The sequence below is a fragment of the Arvicanthis niloticus genome, chromosome 11 (assembly GCF_011762505.2).
Source record: "Arvicanthis niloticus isolate mArvNil1 chromosome 11, mArvNil1.pat.X, whole genome shotgun sequence".
NCBI lineage: Eukaryota > Metazoa > Chordata > Mammalia > Rodentia > Muridae > Arvicanthis > Arvicanthis niloticus.
Genome location: NC_047668.1, coordinates 62,109,026 through 62,131,102, shown reverse-complemented (window position 1 = coordinate 62,131,102; position 22,077 = coordinate 62,109,026).

Sequence of the window (22,077 nt, the reverse complement as noted above, 5' to 3'; positions counted from 1 at the left end):
CTCTTAGTGAAGAATATCATTTCTGTAGGCACTAACAAAGATGTACCTCAAATTTTAATATTACAACAGATCTTCAGTTTTTGAATCCTAAATCAAATACAATTAGAAATACATTTTATTCCTTTATATAGCCCTGTCTTTGTCTGAAAGAATAATACAATTATTGCATTATAGGTTACACAGATGAAATGATTACATTACCTCCTTGCTTAGAGTTTATGTTATTAGGTGCAAACAAACTAACAAACAAACAAAAAATGTGCAAAAAGCTAAGAAAGAAAGGAGAAATGAATCCAACATGAATAACAATCAAAAGGAAACTGGATGAACTAGTCAGATGCAGAAAGGACTTCCTGACAAGGATGGAAATTCATCTTTAAAAAGCTGGATATAAGAGAAAATACATTTGTTTTGGGTACTGTAACAACTCTTTGCATGACTAAATTGCATTTCTTTTTTTCTGCAATTTGTGCAGTAGCGATAGTAGACTATATCAACCTCTTTAACTTCCTTAGGGTACGAAAAAATTACTGTGCTATACTGTAGGAGCTAATATCTAATGCCCCAGTTGCTCTCCAATAAATTAAAATAGGAAGCACTGAATCAAAAATTAATATAGAGTTTGTATGGTTATGAAATACGACACATACCAAAAATTTTACTAGGAATAATTAGAAAGGCAGTGTTGACAGCAGGTAAGATGCATAAAAAATACTAAACAGAGAGTTATCAGAAGATGAAGCACAAATGACTGAGAAGCATTTTTAAAATATTCAATATCCATATCCATTGGGAAAATGCAAATTCAAACTACTTTGAAACTTTTTCTTATTTCAGGCAGAATGGCCATAATCAATAAAAGAAGTAAGAGCTCATCCTGGCAAGGTTGCAAGAAAAGGGGAAAGCTCTGGATTTGGTCTAATGCTACTGAATGTTAATTAGGTCCCCCAAATTACACAGTAATTCACACATAGGATGCTTGCCCCCAGTTGGTTTTCATTGGTAAATAAAGTTGCTTACAGTCAATAGGTGGACAGGGAGACAGAGGTGGGACTTTAGATTTTTCAGTCTAGGGGACTAAGGAAGGAGGAGGTAGAACAGCCATGCTGGGAACAGAGTAAGAACCAGGTCTGAGAGGTACAAAAGAGCCAGCATACCAATCATCTAAGAGCCAGAGAAAAGCAGTCCCAGCCTCTCCATCCCCCCCATTGGGTCTAAGCAGCAATGATGAAATTTAGATTTTTAGTAAGTAATAACTCAGGAATATCAGATGGGAGGTGTTAGGCATGTGGCAGTATGGGTGTGACCCAACCACTGAGCAGTTTAAGACATATTAAAATATAAGGCTATTGTGTGTGTGTGTGTGTGTGTGTGTGTGTGTGTGTGTGTGTGTTGCCCGTGTGTCTTTCATTCAGGAATCCAGAACATTTGGGTGGGTAGCAAGGAATGCACCATTGCCACAGGGTGAATTTAAGCAGGATTAATTGGCAAGTGCAACAGGGGAACTCTTATTTATTGTTAGTAGGAGTACAAACTGGTACAGCCACAATGGAAATCCATGTGGAGGTACCTCAGGATGATGAGAACCAATCTACCTCAAAATCCAACTCCACAACCTGTGGATACATACCTCAAAGATTCTCTGTTATTCTACAGAGGTATTTGCTCAACCATGTTCATTGCTGTTCTATTTACAGTAGCCAGATATTAGAAATAGCCTAGATGTTCATTAGTGATTACTTTTTTAAAATGAAACTGTGGTGCATTTGCACAATGGAACATAATCAAGAATTTAAGAAATTATAAAAATCTTCAGGTAAATGGATGGATTTAGAAACAATCATGCTGAGTAACCCAGACCCAGAAAGAGAAACTATGTATGTTTTATCTTGTATGTGGAACTTAGCTTTTATACCTTATGCACGTGTGTTTTGTAGAATATTCACAGAGGTTAGTTGTTGGTAAGACATCAATGGGAAAGAAAAAGGGGGAAATAAAATATATGGTTACAAAGGAATAAAGAATGAAATGTGAAACAGATAGAAAGGTAGGTAAAGAAGGTACTATGAGGAAGAACAACAGACACTGAAAACCTAGAGATGAGTGACAGGTGAAATTATAAAACGTGGATGTAGGAGCCACCTTTGAGATATTCTAGTCAAACCTACTTTACTAATGAATAGCTTGATTACAATTGGCAAAAATGACCTTTTCACTCTCACCATCAATTTGTGTTAAATTTTCTCCCACTCTAGACTAGATCATGATAACTTAGAAATGAAAAGAACTCTTTCAAGGAAAAGTATGTACATCTACCATATCTATCTTGCCTTTCTCATAAAGTGGCCTTTAGTCAGCCAGAAAGAAAGAACAAAATGATTGGGTTCTAATTTATTTCAGCTTGGCTCACCTGATCCTTCCGTGATATCTAGAAAGCTCCGTTATATCCAGTGGCTTTGCACTATATTTCTGTGAATGGAGTGGCAAAGAACATCCAAATTCTGAGATTGTGAGGAGAGCAGTGCAATCACTGCCATTATGAGGTGGCTCTCCCTATTGTCATAAGACTTGTGCTTTCACTAATTACTGTGCTTAAATAAACACAAGGCATTTCTGAGAGCTAACAGCAGTGCCAGAAGGACAAAAGGACAGCATATACATGAATATTCCAGGCTGGGTGCCTTACTAACAATACTTAATGCTGTTGGCAGGACACAAGGCCACTACTTTCAGCATCTATGATGAGTTTGAAGATAAACATAATATTTTAAAAAATGAATTTAGTGTAATAAAGCTGTTGTTAACATTTAAAAGGTAAAGACAAGCTATATCATGTTAATAATATTTAATACTGAACATTTTTTTATTTAAAAGATGAAAATATGTTTTCCACTTGGATACATTTCTTAAAAGGATTTTCTGTTGAAATGCCCTAGAAACAATCATGAAGACATTGAACTTGCAGAAATAACTTTGCACCAAGAAGATGAAATTTCATGTGAATGACAAGACTGTGAAAATGGAAGTATGTTTACCAAACTGAATGTAGCATGTTTTAACGTGATGTGATTGCAGCCACTTCTCTGATACTTATTACGGTTTGAATCTGTGATGTTCACCACTGGCTTGTGTTCTTGAAACATTGTTCCCAGCTGCTGTTTGTTTCAGACAGGCTGGAACCATTAGAAGGTGGGGCAGAACATTAGGAGGCAGAAGCTTGTTTGTGGAAGCAGCTCACTAGAGATGGCCTAGTTTGTGGTTCAGTCTGCTGGCTGTTTCATGCCAGGCTTGCCTCTTCCTGGCCTACTGGAATATGAAAAAGCCTATAACACACTTCCAAAACTGTAAACAAGCTACCTCTCCATGCATTCATGAAACAAAGTCCTCTGAAACTGTGTATCCATAAAATTTTTCCCTCCCAATTAGTCATTATTTGGTTTTGTAATCATGGTGGATGCAAAATTATATGGCAGGTTTTAGAAGACTTCACAAAAACGGAAAGGTTTTGCTATTCCATATTCAAGAAGAAACTTTTTCTTCTCGTTCTCTGTGTGGTATTTACATTTGTTTTGTATGAAAAAATGGAATAAAAAATTGCATAGTGATTGAATAAACACAAATGAGCATAGAATCTCTCTCAAATCTTTAAGTACAAAAATGGGAAAGTGGGATGATTTTTCTATGTATTCACTGCAACTGAAGGATGGAAGCATTAAAAACATTACAACAACATATGAGTCCTTAAGTATTTGCTAGATATTTGCTGAAAAAAATCAAACAGTCACAAATTCCACAGCTCTTGACCTCATGGCACTTTTAATCAGCAAGGAATTGTAAAACATTAACTCTCACCACATTATTAATTCTTCTAAGGAAAATTACAAGGTTTTAAAGAGAATTTGCTTAGGGAAAAGAATCTAATAGGTTCTATAAGAAGGAATGGTTTGAGTGGCAAGGATGACAGTGTAGAGAGGGTATCTGAGTGGGGAGCTGAAGTATAAGTAAGAGTTAACAAAATATGGTTTACAGCAGAGCTTCTAGACAGATGGTTTACCAAAAACTCTGGGATGAGGGCTTCACCTGAGACAGGAAAATGCCTGTGGACAAAAAGGGCAGGAACAGAAAAGGTATAATTGAGGACAGTGCTCTTTTGTACTGAGTGCAAAAGAGATGACAAGAATTAATCTAAGACCAATAAGAAACCAATTAGATCTATTGGAAGGACATTACCACTTTTGAGGTTTTCAAGTTATATAAACACAAAAGCTTGATAGAAAGCAGTAATTCAGGAGAGAAAATAATAAAACAGACTACTTAAGAAAGAAAAAAATATTAACTGGAAGAAACAGTGCCTTGAAAATGGGAAAAAATACTGTGTTTATAGAGTTTCAATACTATTGATTACCTCTAGGAATTCTATTAAGAGGGAGCCTGGCAAAATACTCAATGGATTCAACAAAATAATAATCATAGTTCATCCTAGCAATTTATATTTTTGTGAACTCATTGGTTTTTGAAACAAAACAGAATGGATTAAAGAAATGAAAAAAATGCACTCACTCAACACTTCCAGCTGTGTAATAGGACAAAGAAAGTGACACTAACGGGATTGCATTTGTGATCTTAAGATAGAAGACATTGGGGCTGGAGAGATGGCTCAGCCATTAAAGGCTAGGCTCACAATCAAAAATATAAGATAGAAGACATTGAGGCACATATATAAATATTAATGAGAAGACCCACGGCAAAAAAGTAGAGATTGAAGGTTTATAATAGTACAAAATTTCTGAGACCAGAAAGAAAGACAAAAGAGGAAAAGGATAAAAGAATAATTAGAGCATACACTTGCTTGGATGTAGTTTGGGTTCAGAAATTTAAATAATTAACTCTCTAAAGACTTGCATATATTTTAGCAAAACAATAATAATATCTCGTTCCAAGAATCAGGGTGTCAGTAAGAGTGTAGTGCTATAGATCTGAGGAGAATCAAATAAAATGAACTTAAACATTATAGGAGAACGAGGTAAGAATTTCAGGCTACCAGTGTGTGGTGGGAGTCAGAGGACTTTCTGCTTATCACGGTGTTAATTTCGGCCAGTGTTTTTCTTTAGTCTCTTGCTGATCTGCAGGCAAAAAGAAGTGATGTGTCTTGAAATGGTGTAAAATGAAGATGATAAAAAACATTAGGTAACAAAAGAGTTTATGTGCCTTTTTAAAAGAGACCTGAGAATAGCCATATGATTAAGAGTGAAAACTATGCAAAGTGAAAATAGGAAGGACTACTCGGGAGAAACAAGAGCATTGCTGACGGTCCCATGTTATCACCAAAGTTGGACAGCAAGCTGTGTAACTAAACAACGGTGATTAGGGAAGTAATCAGTCTTTCACAATCACAAAAACACAATAAAAGAAAACCACTCTATATCCTGCTATAGGATGCTATGAGATCCCATTACATTTGTAAACCATGCTTTCTCCTATTTCCTTACGTTTGTTCTTTATCATAATTTGGAATTCTTTCTCTTAACAATGACAAGTGCTGCTGAAGAGAAGCAGAGAGTCTGAGGGACAGGCAGAGAAAGGATCATTCTTGCAAGCAGAATTAGAACCAAACCTTAATTTTGTTGACCTAAAAGCAGACAAGCAGGTGTAACTTCATTTGCAATGTAGAACTACTTTGCTCATATTAACTGGAAACATGTCTATAAACACAGTTATTTGCAAAAATATAATGAGTAAAGTATCTTTACCCACAAAATATTGCCAACAAAGTCAATAGAAACCACCATATATTAAAAATCTTAAAACTAATTACTTTTAAAACTTTAAATATTTAACCTAATATGATATATTTTAAAAATATGTATTATGATTTCTATTTTAAAATACAGAAATAAAGCCAAATAATCTAGTTTGTTCAGGTCACTCTACTTCTTTCAAAACCAGTCTGTAATGCTAATAACTTCAAAGACCACAGTCTACTCACTATGTCAATTGGTGGATCACTTTTAAAAATTTATAACTTGAAAATTTGTAAAATTCAGTTAGTAATGTACATTGTGTGAATTTCCCAGTAAATAGGCTAAGATAGATAAGCAGTTAAATGACTTCCAGTTTTATTGATCAAAGAGACAGAAGAAGGCACTGTAACAGTATGCATTGGTATTTTGTTGCAATTCTTCTGGGAAAAGACACTGGAGTGAAAAAAAATCTTAAAATATATAGAATATATTTTTCTTTTTAGTTGGATATTATATTTACATTTCAGATGTTATCCCCTTACCCCATTTCCCTCCATTGCCCAGGAACCCCCTATCCCATCCCCATCCTCCTGTTTCTATGAGCATGTGCTACCACCTACCCCCTTCCACCTCTCCACCCTCAAATTCCCCAACACTTGGTGTCTATCCTTCATGGGACCAAGGATCTCCTCTCCCACTTATGCCTGACAAGGCCATCCTCCCCTACATACACTGTAGGGTGGTGGGCTGTGAGAAGCAGCTGGGTGCTTGGTCAAGAAGGAGCTTGGAACTCTGGAACCTTAATTGGACGGCAGGAGTTCAGTTCTCACCCCGTGGGGCCCCACCAGAGCTCTCCCTCTTGCCCCAGCTGCAGGCTGGTCCAGCCTACACGCCCCCAGTCTCAACTCTTCCCCAGCTTTCAGCAACACCTGGGAGCCCAGGAGTCTGAGACCAGTCGATCCCCACAAGCCATCTTGCCCAGGGGTCCCCATCCAAGATCTCTGAACCCCACGGAACTTCAGACTGAGTGAGAACTTCCCCACCAGATGGAGCCCGTAGTGCCTGCCAGTGTGGTGTGGAACCAACTCAGTAAAAAATCCCACACTTCAGCTTCTGCCATGCTGAGCCATGGTTCCAGCCAACTGAGCCATGACAGATGCTCAGACCCACAACACAACAGAGACTCAAGCCCACCTGTGCCCACATCTGAGCCTACATCATTCCCTACAGGTGGTAGAGGATACAGGCAGAGCCAGTTCCAAGAGTGCCCACTGGTGCCAACAAAAAAGTCTCTCCATGAAACTCTAGGACAGCATGGTATGAGAAACCCTGCATTCTTCAGCCATAATTACCTACAATATACATCTAGAGTCGTGTGTCCTTCCCTACGTGCTCCCAGGCTGGTGATTTAGACCCTGGGAGCTCTGGTTACTTGGTATTGTTACTCTCCTCAAAGGGCCACAAACTCTTTTAGTTCCTTCAGTCTTCTCTCTGACTCCTCCATTGGGAACCCCTTGATCATATCAGTGGTTAGCTGTGAGCATCCACCTCTGAATATGTCCTACTCTGACAGATCTCTAAGGAGACAGATATATCAGGCTCCTGTCAGCATGTGCTTCCTGACATCTACATCAGCATCTATCTATGGTGACTGCACATGGGATGAATACCCAGGTGGAATGGTCTCCAGATGGCCCTTCCTTAAGTTTCCATCCCACACTTTGTCTCCATATTTGCTCCCATGACTATTTTGTTACTACTTTTAAGAAGTACCAAAGCACACAAACTTGGTCATCCTGCTTTCTGAGCTTCATGTGGTCTGTGAGTTGAATCTTGGTTATTTCAAGCTTCTGGGCTAATATCCACTTATCAGTGAGTGAATACCATGTGTGTTCTTTTGTGATTGGGTAACCTCACTCAGAATGACATTTTCTAGTTCCATCTATTTACCTAAGAATTTCTTGAATTCGTTGTTTTTAATAGCTGAGTAATACTCCATTTGTAAATGTCCCACATTTTTTGTATTCATTCCTTTGTTGAAGGACTTCTGGATTCTTTCCAGCTTCTGGCTATTATAAATAAGGCTGCTATGAGCATAGTGGAGCATATGTCCTTGATGTATGTTAGAGCATCTTCTGGGTATATGCCCAGGAGTGATATAGCTGGGTCTTCAGGTAATGTCAAATTCTCTGAGGAACTGCCAGACTAATTTCCAGAGTGGTTGTACCAGCTTGCAATCCCAGTAACAATGGAGGAGTGTTCCACTTTCTCCACATCCTTGCCAACATCTAGTATCACCTGAGTTTTTTATCTTAGCCATTCTGACTGGTGTGAGGTGGAATCTCAAGGTTGTTTTGAATTGCATTTCCCTGATGACTAAGGATGTTGAGCATTTCTTAAGGTACTTCTTGGCCATTCAAGTTTCCTCAGCTCAGAATTCTTTTTTTTAACTCTGTACCCCATTTTAATAGGGTAATTTGGTTGTATGAAGTCTAATTTCTTGAGTTCTTTGGATATATTGGATATTAGCCCTCTATCGGATGTAGGATTGGTAAAGATACTTTTCAATCTCTTGGTTGTTGTTTTGTCCTATTAACAATGTCCTTTGCCTTAAAGAAGCTTTGCAGTTTTTTTGAGGTCCCATTTGTTGATTCTTGATCTTAGAACATAAGTCATTGGTGTTCTGTTCAGGAACTTTTCCCCTGTGCCTAGGTATTCGAGGGTCTTCCCCAACTTCTCTTCTATTAGTTTCAGTATATCTGGTTTTAGGTTAAGGTCCTTTATCCACTTGAACTTGAACTTCGTACATGGGGACAAGAATGGATCGATTTGCATTCTTCTACATGCTGATCTCCAGTTGAACCAGCACCATTTGTTAAAAATGCTGTCCTTTTTCCACTGGTTGGTTTTAGTTCCTTTGTCAAAGATCAAATGACCATAGGTGTGTGGGTTCATTTTTGGATCTTCAATTCTATTCCATTGGTCTTCCTTCCTGTCTCTGTACAAATACCATGCAGTTTTTATCAGTATTGCTCTGTTGTACAGTTTAAGGTCAGGGATGGTGATTCTTCCAGAAGTTCTTTTATTGTTGAGAATAGTTCTTGATATCCTGGGTTTTTTGTTATTCCAAATGAATATGAAAATTGCTCTTTCTATTTCTATGAAGAATTGATTTGGAATTTTGATTGGGATTACATTGAATCTGTAGATTCCTTTTGGAAAGATGGCCATTTTATTAATCCTGACAATTCATGAGCATGGGGGATCTTTTCATCTTCTGAGATCTTCTTCAATTTTTTTCTTCAGATACTTAAAGTTCTTGTCATACAGATCTTTCACTTGTTTGGTTAGATTCACAATAAGGTATTTTATACCTTGGTATAAAATATACCAAAGTATTTTATAATAATAATTTGTGATTATTGTGAAGGGTGTTATTTCCCTAATTTCTTTTTCAGACTGTTTCTCCTTTGAGTAGAGGAAGGCTACTGATTTGTTTGAGTCAATTTTATACCCAGCCACATTGCTGAAGTTGTTTATCAGGTCTATGAGTTCTCTGGTGGAAGTTTTAGGGTCACTTACGTATACTATCATATCATCTGCAAATACTGAAATTTCGACTTCTTTCTTTCCTATTTGTATCCTTTTGACTTCCTTTTGTTGTCTAATTGCTTTGGCTAGAACTTTCAGTATTATATTGAATAGGTAGGGTGAGAGTAGGCAGCCTTGGCTAGTTCCTGATCTTAGTGGGATTGCATCAAGTTTCTCTCCATTTAATTTTATGTTGGCTACTGGCTTGCTGTATATTGCTTTTACTATGTTTATGTATGGGTCTTGAATTCCTGATCTTTCCAAGACTTTTTATCATGAAGGAATGTTGGATTTTGTCAAATGCTTTCTGAGAATCTAGTAAGATGATTATGTGGTTTTATTTTTCTTTGAATTTGTTTATATAGTGGATTATATAGATGGATTTTTGAATATTGAACCATCCCTGCATTCCTTTGTTAAAGCCTACTTGATCATGATGGATGATTGTTTTGATGTGTTCTTGGATTTGGTTTGTGTGAATTTTATTGAGTATTTTTGCATCGATATTCATAAGGGAGATTCATCTGAAGTTCTCTTTCTTTGTTTGGTCCTTGTGAGGTTTAGGTATGAGAGTGATTGTAGCTTCATAGAATGAATTGGGTAGTGTTCCCTTTGTTTCTATTCTGTGGAATAGTTTGAAGAGAATTGGTATTAAGTCTTCCTGGAAGGTATGATAGAATTCTGAACTAAATCCATCTGGTCCTGAGCTTTTTTTGGTGAGGAGAATTTTAATGACTGCTATTATTTTTTTAGGGGTTATGGTACTGTTTAGATGGTTTATTTGCTCCTAACTTTGATACCTGGTATCTGTCTAGAAAATTGTCCATTTCATCCACATTTTCTAGTTTTGTTGAATACATGCCTTTGTAGTAGGAGCTGATAATTTTTAAAAATTTTCTCAGTTTCTGTTGTTATGTCTCCCTTTTCAGTTCTGATTTTATTAATTTGGACACTGTTTCTGTGACCTCTGCTTAGTCTGACTAAGGTTTTGTTTATCTTGTTGATTTTTCTCAAAAAACCAGCTCCTGGTTTTGTTGATATTTTATATAGTTCTTTCTGTTTCTACTTGGTTGATTTCAGCTCTGAGTTTGATTATTTCCTGCTATCTACTCCACCTTGGTGTATTTGCTTCTTTTTGTTTTAAAGCTTTCGGGTGTGCTGTCAAGTTGTTAGTGTATTCTCTTTCCAGTTTCCTTTTGTAGGCACTTAGAGCTGTGAGTTTTCCTCTGGTATGATGTGTCCTCATTTTCATTAAATTCTAAAATGTGTTTGATTTCTTTATTTCTTCCTTGACTAAGTCCTCATTGAGTAGAGCATTGTTCAGTTTCCATGTGTATGTGGGCTTTCCATTGTTTTTGTTATTATTAAAGACCAGCCTTAGTCCATGATGATCTGATAGGCTGCAAGGAATTATTTCAATCTTTTTGTATCTGTTGAGGCATGCTTTGTGACCAATTATATAGTCTATTTGGAGAAGGTACCATGAGGTGCTGAGAAAAAGGTATATATATATTTTTTGTTTTAGGATGAAATGTTCTATAGATATCAGTTAGATCCATTTGATTTATAACTTCTGTTAGTTTCACTGTGTCTCTGTTTAGTTTCTGTTTGCATCATCTGTTCATTACTGAAAGAGGGGTGTTGAAATCCCCTCTATTATTGTGTGAGGTTAAATGTGTGCTTTGAGCTTTAGTAAAGTTTCTTTTATGTATGTGGGTGCCCTTGTATTTGGAGCATAGATGTTCAGAATTGAGAGTTCATCTTGGTAGATTTATCCTTTGATGAGTATAAAGTGTCCTTCCTTATATTTTTTGATTACTTTTGGTTGAAAGTCAATTTCATTTGATATTAGAATGGCTACTCCAGCTTATTTTGAGGGACCGTTTGCTTGGAAAATTGTTTTTCATCCTTTTACTCTGAGGTAGTCTCTGTCTTTTTCACTGAGGTGTGTTTCCTGTATGCAACAAAATTCTGGGTCCTATATATATATATATATATATATATATATATATATATATATATCCAGTCTTACAGTCTATGTCTTTCTGTTGGAGAATTGAGTCCATTCATATTAAGAGATATTAAGGAAAAAAGATTGTTGCTTCTTGTTATTTTTGTTATTAAAGGTGGAATTATGTTTGTGTAGCTATCTTCTTTTGAGGTTGTTGGAAGGTTAATTTCTTGCTCTTTCTAGGTTGTAGTTTCTCTCCTTGTATTGGAGTTTTCCATCAATTATTCTTTGAAGTGCTGGATTTGTAGAAAGATATTGTGTAAATTTGGTTTTGTCATGGAATATCTTTGTTTCTCCATCAATACTGATTGAGAGATTTGCTGGTTATAGTAGTCTAGGCTGGCATTTGTGTTCTCTTAGGGTCTAGATGATATTAGTCAAGGATCTTCTGGCTTTTATAATCTCTTGTTAGAAGTCAGGTATAATTCTTATAGGTCTGCCTTTATATGTTACTTTACCTTTTTCCCTTACTGCTTTTTGTATATTTTCCTTGTTTTGTACATTTGATGTTTTCATTATTATGTGATGGGATGTATTGCTTTTCTGGTCTAGTCTATTTGGAGTACTGTAGGCTTCTTGTATATTCATGGACATCTCTTTCTTTAGGTTAGGAAAGTTTTCCTCTATAATTTTGTTGAAGATATTTACTGGCCCTTTCAGTTGGGAATCTTCACTCTCATATATACCTATTATTCTTAGATTTGGTGTTCTCATTGTGTCCTGGATTTTTGGATATTTTGGGGTTAGGAGCTTTATGCATTTTGCATTTTGTTTGACAGTTGTGTCAATGGTTTTTCATGATATCTTCTGCACACGAGATTTTCTCTTCTATCTCTTGTATTTTGTTGGTGATGCTTGCATCTATAACTCCTGGTCTCTTTCCTAGGTTTTCTATCTCCAGGGTAGTCTCCTTTTGAAATTTCTTTATTATTTTTACTTCTGTTTTTAGATCCTGAATGGATTTGTTTAATTCCTTCACCTGTTTGGTTGTGTTTCTTGAAATTCTTAAAGGGATTTTGTGTTTCCTCTTTAAAGGCTTCTACCTGTTTACCTGTGTTCTCCTGTACTTCTTTAAGGGAGTTATTTATGTCCTTCTTAAAGTCCTCTATCATCATCATGAGAAGTGATTTTAATTCTGAATCCTGCTTTTCCAGTGTGATGGGGTGTCCAGGGCTTGCTATGGTGGGAGTACTGGGTTCTGATGATGCCAAGTGACTTTGGTTTCTGTTGCTTACATTTTGCACTTGCCTTTCACCATCTGGTTAACTCTAGTGCTACCTGTACTCACTGTTCTGACTGGAGCCTGTCTTTCCAGTTAACTTGCTTGTGACAGAACTCCTTGGGGTCCAGATGTCTCTGTGATCCTGTGATCCTGAGCTCCAGCTGCTCTGAGTGCAGTGGCTCCTCTAGGATGTCTCAGGATATTGTGTCTTCAGAGGATCAGACCAGCTCAGTGTCTGTCACAGCTACAAAGACCAAGTGAGGGATGGAAGAGGAGTGGTATTCCCCAGGGGCAGTGTTTGGGTGCCTGATGTGTACTAAGTGCCCCAGGCTGCCAGTTATATTTCTGGGGCATAGAGTAGTGGGAGAGTGTTCTTACCCACTGCTCTGAGTACAGTGGCTTCTCTAGGATGTCTCAGGATATGGTGTCTGCACAGGAGCAGACTAGCTAGGTGTCTGTCCCAGCCAAAAGCGACTATATTCTTAATGTATTGTAAAAGCTGTATATGGTAACATATAGTCAATAATTTTGTGGAAAAATAGACTAAATATGAAGTCATGGCTAGAGATGTGTAGACAAAAATAAACCATGAAATGAAATTCACATGTAATAAAAATTAATATATGGAATCCAGTCTTTCATCTGAACTCCTAATTATGCCAAATCCTACATTTTCTTAAACCATCTTCATATTTGTTTAATTTTTAAAATGTGCTTTTTTGTGAATTTTTTCATGGCTAGATAGCTTATAAAGGCATTAAAAAGAGATTCCCTATGACATTGCCATTTATAGTGCATGCCTTACAAAGTCAGCAATAAAATTTTAAGACACCAACCTAAAATCAGGATACTGTGGACCTCATGACAGATACTGAGAAACCAAATATTGATTTTCCAGGCAGAGCAGACAAGACCTTCCTTTCATGAGGTCACACCAATAAGTACCGACAATTTCTCAAAGTGTATTTCAGACAATAGCAGCAGGAAGGTGTTTGCTGGACTCCCTTACTTTGAGACTGCTTAGGGGATCAATGATTTCTCACACAACAGGAACTACAGAAATGAAGAGGTTTGTAGAGCAATGCAAGTGCCTTTAATTACAATCTGAAGTGAGTCATGGCTGATGCAATCTGGTTTAGTATGTATGTATCATGTGATGTAATTATTAAAATATTTTACTATACATTAGAGAAGCATAAAGCAAGTTACTAACTCTATTCAAGATGAGTAAGGGAAATCGTTGAAAATGGGTTCACTTAGCCACAGAAAAATTGATTTTTTAAAAAAATCATTGGTCGATAAGACATGCATTGAAACACATCACACTATTTTTTTAAATCAATGCTATACACTAAAATATAAATATGTTTTTCTCCAGAAAATTCAATTATCTGAAAAAAGGATTAAGAATATATGTATCATCTATACCAATTTTTATTATTATATTCTTCTGGCCATCCATTTTTTTAGAAGGTAGTTTTATATAAAATGAAGTTATAAGCCTAGTCAAGGAAGTAACAAAGAGAAGTCTTCTCATGCTGTATCATTCTGAGTTATCCAAACTACAGATATTATGTAGAAAATATATAATTATATAGACTAACTATTCAATCAGGTTCTTCACTTCTCTAATACAAAATAGCAGGTAAATATTTCCACATCTAAGACAGTATATTTGAATTTCTACTATTACTTGAATTTCAAACATCTTTTACTTATTTGAGTATATGTTATCAGTAAATATATTCTGAATAAAACAGAAAAAACTCAGTAGCTCTACTTTATGATAAATTTCTAAATAAGTTGAACTACAAGTGAACTCTCTTAGTCCATTAAAAGGCATCAATAAATGTTTTAAGCCACCAACTTAATTTTAAACCAGAATGTCCACTGTCAAAGCTACTGTTAGTATCTCTGCTAAAAATAGTAATAAGAGTAATGTAAAAGATGAAAAACAGATAGGTCTGAAAGGGTAAAATGAATGTGTCCCTTTTTTCCTTGCAAAGTTTATTGCTACCTAGTTTAAAAGTCCTAAAGAATCCATAAATTCAGAGAGCTAAATATTAGATTGGCCTTGTTTTTTCAGGTGGATGGATGGATAGATTGATGATAAATAGATAAATAGATAGATAGACAGATGATAGGCTGCTAGACAGAAAAATAGGCTGCATATTACACATGCACATATACATACACATATACACAAACTCTAGTATATATATGCCTCTGTGTGGTGTGTGTGTGTGTGTGTGTGTGTGTGTGTGTGTATGCTATTTGAATTTGTGTATGGAGCATCTATATATATGCACATGCAGGTACACGAATACATTTGCATACATACACATAGATATTAAAGGTCCACATATGATGTCTTCCTTCTCTCCTGCCAATCCAGTCCTCAGTTTCATCCTGCAGTTCTGAGGCAGACCACGTGCTTCAACCTTCCCACTTGCTCCTGCCACCCTTGCTCCATCTCTGTCATATCACAATCTCTTCTCATCCCAACTTCCATCCTGCTCTGCTCTTGTTTTCTTATACCAGCCCCCATCTCTACGAGGCAGTTTCTAGGAATCCACCCACTCATCCTGCCAGAGAAACAAATCAATCCAAACAGTGTATAGACAAGTTTCAGATCTTTACTCTCTCTTCTCTCCTCCAAATTTAATTTTCCACTCTCATCTACAGTTGTGTAGCAGTAACCTCCTTTGGCCCACTACTTGCTCTCTGACCCCATTCTCAGAAGACTAAACAGGTGTTCTGATGGAACACCCTGTTTTACCCCTCTCATGGCCTTCTCACACACCTTCATCTAGTTCATTCTCATTCCTATATATATTCCTATATTCCAATGGCTATACTAGCAAGATCCCAGAAGAATTAACTACCAGGTAACAAGTTGATACTCCTTTCTAAAAAACTAGAGAGGACAACAGAAACCAAGGAATCAAATACTAATTGAACAAAGATAAAACCAGATACTAGCACATAGAATTACAATTACTCCAAATCCAGATAACTAGATGTCAGTATAACCATACAATCAATAAAAGCCATATCAATATGTCCCCACTAGGGCCTAGCAAGTCTACTACAGTAGATATCGATAAATTCAACATAGTTAAAACACAAGACAAGGACCTTAACATAACATTTATGAATATATGTCTCTGTCTCTATATTATTTATGTATGTAGGTCTATAATCTATTCCATATCTTCCTAAAAAGACAACAAATAAAAAGTGGAAGAAAGTGAATAGAACAGTTCAAGACCTGAAAGTGGAAATAGAATCAATTTTTAAAAACACAAATTTAGGAAAATCTAAAAATTTTGAAAAATTTCTAGGAACTTGAAGAAGAACCTTTGAACCATGCCTTACTAACAGAATGGAAAAGAAGGTTGCAGTGCCCACGTCTCTTACAGAAAAGACCAGATAGTATAATGCGGATGTTTCTCTTTACAGCAAGGCCTGAGCAGTTGGTCCCAAGTGGCAAGGATCTATGGGGATATTCTTGCAGTCTCCTGGACTTTCCCAAAAGAATTGCTTGCTTTATTATTGCCTTGCATTTGAACTTTTATGCTTTGCTATTTGCAGTTTTTACTTTCATTTTTTTCTGTGACAAATGTTTCCCCATAATTAGAGAAAAAAGTTTGGGCCATATTTCATTCTTGTTTGTCTCTGAGGATCATGGGAATGGAACAGATGACTATTCCTCTGATTATTAATAGGGTTGATATAGTTGAGTCAACATGAGGGCCTGGACTGAGTACATCAGCTGATGTTCAAATGTTTTCTTCCTATGGGTACTTGGTTCTGACAAAAATTTGCCCATTGAACTGTTCCAAACTACAGCTAGATAATTATCATAGTTTTAGGAAGGTCTTGCTGGATCACTGGTTTTAAGACTTAATGAGAACAACGCAGAGATGAGCCAAGCAAAGATGTGGAGCTGACTCAGGTTACTAATTTACCAAGAGCCCTGGGCATTAGAAGAATTAGATAACCTGTTCAGCATGTGGGGAGATGTTAGGTGCCAAAAATTAAATCAGAATTTCTTGGATGGCTAGTCTAACTTCTCTTTATAATGTAATTGCAATTGCTACTAACAATGGTCACCTGATTATGTACCAATGTGCTAGGTTAGATATTAATTGCTTGCTGGTGCTGTTTCCTCTTTATTAATATAGTTTATGATATAAAAAGAAACTAGGAGATAGATTGAGGAAGAGAAAGAATGAGAAAAGGACAATGTGCTTATTATTGTTAAATGGAAGAAGTTCTTAAAAGACATCATACATAAAAAATTGAATGTAAAAACTTTTCAGCTGCTAAATATAGATGTATAAATAAAGGTGGTATGAGCTGTCTCAGTACCAGAGTATGTGAACTAAACTTCTTGGTCCAAGTCTTCTTTTGCTGAGTCTACAAATTTGTGTTGGGTTTTGAACCCTCCAGAGATGGAATCTGGCAAGACATAAAAGAGAATCTAAGGCATTGAAGACATGATAGAAAAAAAAAATATTTCTGTCAAAGAAAATGTTAAATCTAAAAACACTAGGCATGAATCATCCAGGAAATCTGAAACACTATAAGAAGAACAAATCTAATTATTTTAAGAATAGAGGAAAGAGAAAAAAACCCAGGTCAAATTTACAGAAAATAACTTTAATAAAATCATAGAAGAAAATTTTCCTAAATAAAAATAAGAGATGCCTTTCAATGTCAAGAAACATACAGTATACCAAATAGAATATTCTGGAAGAGAAAATTTCCTCAGTATATAATAATCAAAATACTAAATAGACAAAACAAACAATAATATTAAAAACTGAAAAAGAAAAAGATCAAATAAGATATAAAAGCAGGTTTGTTAGAATCACACCTGACTTCTCATTGGAGATTATAAAACTGGGAAAGACCTGGAAAGATGTTCTACAAATGCTAAGACACCTCAGAAGAGAGTCTAGGATACTATATTCATCAAAATTTTCAATCATAATAGATGGAGAAGAAAAGATACTCCACAATAAAAGAAAATTTAATAATATCTACTAACAAATTCTGCCTTACCGGAGATCTTAGAAGTAAAGCTCTAACCCAAAGAGAATAACCACAAAAAAAACCAAACAAATAAAAAGAAGCAAACAAACAAAAACCAGGAATAAATAATCCCAGACCAGCAAATCAAAGGAGAAAAACTACACACACACACACACACACACACACTCAATGTTCTTTGATAAGTCTAAATATCAGTGCTCTCAAATCCACAATGTTCTTTGATAAGTCTAAATATCAGTGCTCTCAAATCCCTCAATAAAATACAACAAAGAAAATTTATGGGAAAACAAGATCCATTTTTTTTTTCTTCCATCGAAAAACACTCCTTAACATCAAAGATAGCATCATCTCACTGTAAATGGATGGAAAAAGATTTTCCAAGAGAATAAACCTAAGAAGCAGGCTGGTATAGCCAGTTTAAAATCTAACAAACTATGCTTCAAACCAAATCAGATCAAAAGAGATACATAACAATACACATACTCATCAAAGAAAAAATACCGTTTTACCAAGATGTCAGTTCAATTCTAAACATCTATGCCCCAAACACAAGGGCACCCAAGTTCATAAAATACTACTATATCTAAGTCATCTATTGACTCCCACACACTGGATGTAGGAGACTTCAATACCACACTCTCACAAATAGACAGAGTAGTTCAGACAAAACCTAAAGATAGAAATACTAGAGCTAATTGATGTCATAAACCGCAAGTACATAATCAATGTTTACAGAATATTTCATCCAAACACAGAAGAATGATTACCACTGATTAAGTTTGGATAGCAGCAACAAAAGAAGACAAACTATTGAAACTGAACTTACTACTGAATGAAAAGTGGGTTAAGACAGAAATTGAGAAAGAACATAACTTCCTAAAACTGAAAAAAAAATAACATATCCAAACTTATGGGACACAATAAAAGCAGTTTCCTGAGGGAAGTTGATAGCACTAAATATCAACATAAATAAATTGTAGAGATCCCATACTAGTAATTTAACAGTGCTGCTGAGAGATCTAAACAAAAAGAAGAAATTATGCTCAAAGGGACTAGAGAACAAAAACTAATCAAACTTAGGCCTGAAATCAATAAAATAGAAAAAAATAAACAAACAAATGACTGAAATAATCAATAAAACAAACAATTGGTTCTTTGAAAAAAATCAATAAGATTGAAAAATTCTCAGCCAAATTGATGAAAAGCTGGAGAAAGAACATCCAAGTTAACAAAGTTAGATGTGTAAAAGGATGACACAACAGACATCATGGAAATCCAGAGAACTATATGGACTTTTAAAACCTATACTCCCGAGAAATTATAAAATATAAAGGAAACTGAAGTAGAAATTTTGGGTTTCTTTGGATACTCAGTTGTGCCATGTGATTTTTTTTTCTGGAAACTCTCTTATAAAAAGATGTTTTTGCTTAATGATGCACATGGGAGGATGTTTTGCTAAGAAGAGACACAGAGTGGAAAAAGGGCATGTGATGTTTTGCTCTAGAAAAGGTGCTTGAGAAAACACGTTTGGAAAGGATATAAATATACACCAATACATACAAGCATACAATACTGGATGGTATTGGTATGCCTTACCATCCTTAGTTGGTCATCGTTTGTTTTGTCTTCATAGAAAGAAATGCCCCAAAACATTTCTGCTGGTGTTCTGGCTGCTTCTTGCCACTCCAGCAGATGCTGGCTGATTGGCAGAGCCCTGTGGTTTCTTCTGCATCAACCTATAGTTGTTGATGTATAAATGGTATTTGCACATCTTGCTGTTGCTATTTCATAAATGGTGTTTGAGAATGGATAGAACTGCCATTGTTGATTCGTGTGAGCTGAACTGTTAATATCCTGACAATACAGATTGGATTTGCTCCAAAGAAATATTTCTAAACAGGCCCACAATCTCTTTTGCTATATTAACATTTCCTTTCTACTACCTCTGGTGGATAGTATGCTAGATGGGATGTTAAAGCATTTAAGAACCTTATTAAAAATATGTTTTGAAAAACTTAAGCTTACAAGAAATATATACTTTTCTCAATACAGAGTAACTACAAAAATTAAGTCACAATTATATAAGCAATTTAATTAGACATACAACACCTAGTTAATTAGAAGTTATCAAAAGCCTCCCAATCAAAGTAGCCCTGAGCCTGGTGGCTAAGGGTATAATTTTAACAGAACTTCAAAGAAAAGATAATGTTAACAGTCTTCAAATTATTCCATAATTTGAAATTCCAAAATAGAAATAGAAGGGATAGTGGCCATTTTTTATGAGGCCAAAGTTACCTGATACATAAACCACATAAAGACTCAACAGAGAAAAAGAATTATAAACCAATTTGCCTTGTGAACACGGATTCAAAAATTCTCAGTAAAATACTTGCAAACAGAATCCAACAATACATCGAAAAAAAAAAATCATCCACCATGATCAGGTAGACATTATCCGAGAAATGTAGCAAACAGAACTGAAACATATCAAGGGGATAAACATTGGGAGAAAATGAGCCAACTGTCTCTATTTTGAGATGATATAATACTATTCATAAATGACCCTAAAAGAAAATCACCAAATAATGGGAAAATGGAGTTTCAACTCAACATCATTTCTCATCATTAAACAAAATCGAGCTCTTTGCCAAAGGGGTTTCATGATAACCCTCAAACAACCTAGTCTAATGGAAAGGTTTTAGGTTGCTCTCCAAAGACTAACAGCAAGGGCCTACGGCTGAAAATAATACTACACAACCCAATGAACACAGAAAAATATAGTAGATGCCCACCAAAAGCCCTCACCACTTCTAGATAGTGTGCTTGGTACCAGAAGGCACATTGCATTCCACCATAAGAGAGATGTAAACCCCAACCTACCTATGAAAGCTTTGATCCACAATGGTGTTCTGTCAGGAGATACATTAGTGTAATGGTGGCACAAAGCTTATGGGAGTATACAACCAATATCTAATTTTATTTAAGGCCCATTTCATGAGATAGAACCCATACCAAACACTGCTTTGATTACCAAGTGTAGGAGAAGCTAAAGCGAAAAGAGTAAGGAGAGGAAGAGGAGTAAGGAAAGAAAAGAAGGAAGAGGAGGAGCTCGGAGAGGGAGAGAGACAAGAGTGAGAAGAACATGGAGGTGGATGTTCATGTGTCTCCTGCAGTCAAAGGTAGTTAGTATATCTAGGTTGAGATAATTTTATTTTCAAGATGGGATAAAGGTTTTTCAGTTACTGGCTTAAGGGTATGCTGTTTAGGGAAAAATGTTTTATCTGTGTGTTGTCAGAAGACAAAATTAAGATATTTCTACCTCCAAGAATTATATGGATTAGACATGACAGAGGCAGGTTGTAAGAAGACTAGATTCCAGAATTCAAACAAAAAATTATCTTGATACTAGAATTTGTTTTGAGAATTGTGTATTGCAGAATACACAGCCTTGGTGCAACTACTAATCAAGCAAGCTTAACAGACCTGCTCAAACCTCTGATGTCCTAGAATTTCAGCTGGATGCAGTGAAGACACAGACATCAGAAGCTTATTGATTTACCTTCCACCAAGCCCCTCTTCTAATATTTCAATCTCCATAATTAGCTTGAAGAAGTTAATGAAGAGTTAGTGCCCCTATTTCCTGGGCTTGGGGATTGAGGCTGTCTTGCTAGGTAAAGTACTGGTTTTGTTGGAACAGGGAGGAGTAGCTAGGATTTATTGCATAACCATAACCTATTGGTAGAAATCTGTATAATTGTTATTAAGATGAAGTTATAATTTCTTAAATGGTACCAAATTTACCTTCATTTCTTTCTTTCTTTTTTTTTTTTTTTTTTTTTTTTTTTTTTTTTTTTTTTTTTTTTTTTTTTGATACAGGGTTTCTCTGTGTAGCCCTGGCTGTCCTGGAACTCACTCTGTAGACCAGGCTGGCCTTAAACTCAGAAATCTGCCTGCCTTTGCCTCCCAAGTCCTGGGATTAAAGGCATGCACCACCACCGCCCGGCTACTACTTTCATTTCAAATTTAAGGTTTTCATTGGTATGAGTTTCTTATTGATATAAAAGTAAGATTAATGTTGTTACTCTCATAGGCATTGTGCCTATATAACACATTTAGGAATACAAGGCTTAGACCCAGTCCTTCTTTAACTTTTTAAAACTGATTTGAGATGGTTAGCCTGTGAGTTAAGGGCCTATAGAAAATTCGTGGCTTTGAGTTTATTGTTGGGGTGTTTTCTATATTTTATTTAGAAATAGCTGAGAGGAGTTAACAGACAACAGTCCAGATTGTCTTACATGGATAGTTAGTCTTCAAAACATCAGAAGTCCACAGAACTGATGTTACAAACATTTCTGTATTAATGTTCATTTTGATTAGAGACCTGTTTGCTCCTGACAGCTTCCCTGTCTTGGATTCTAAGAAGAAATTGAGCAGCTTTGGAGTTACTCCAG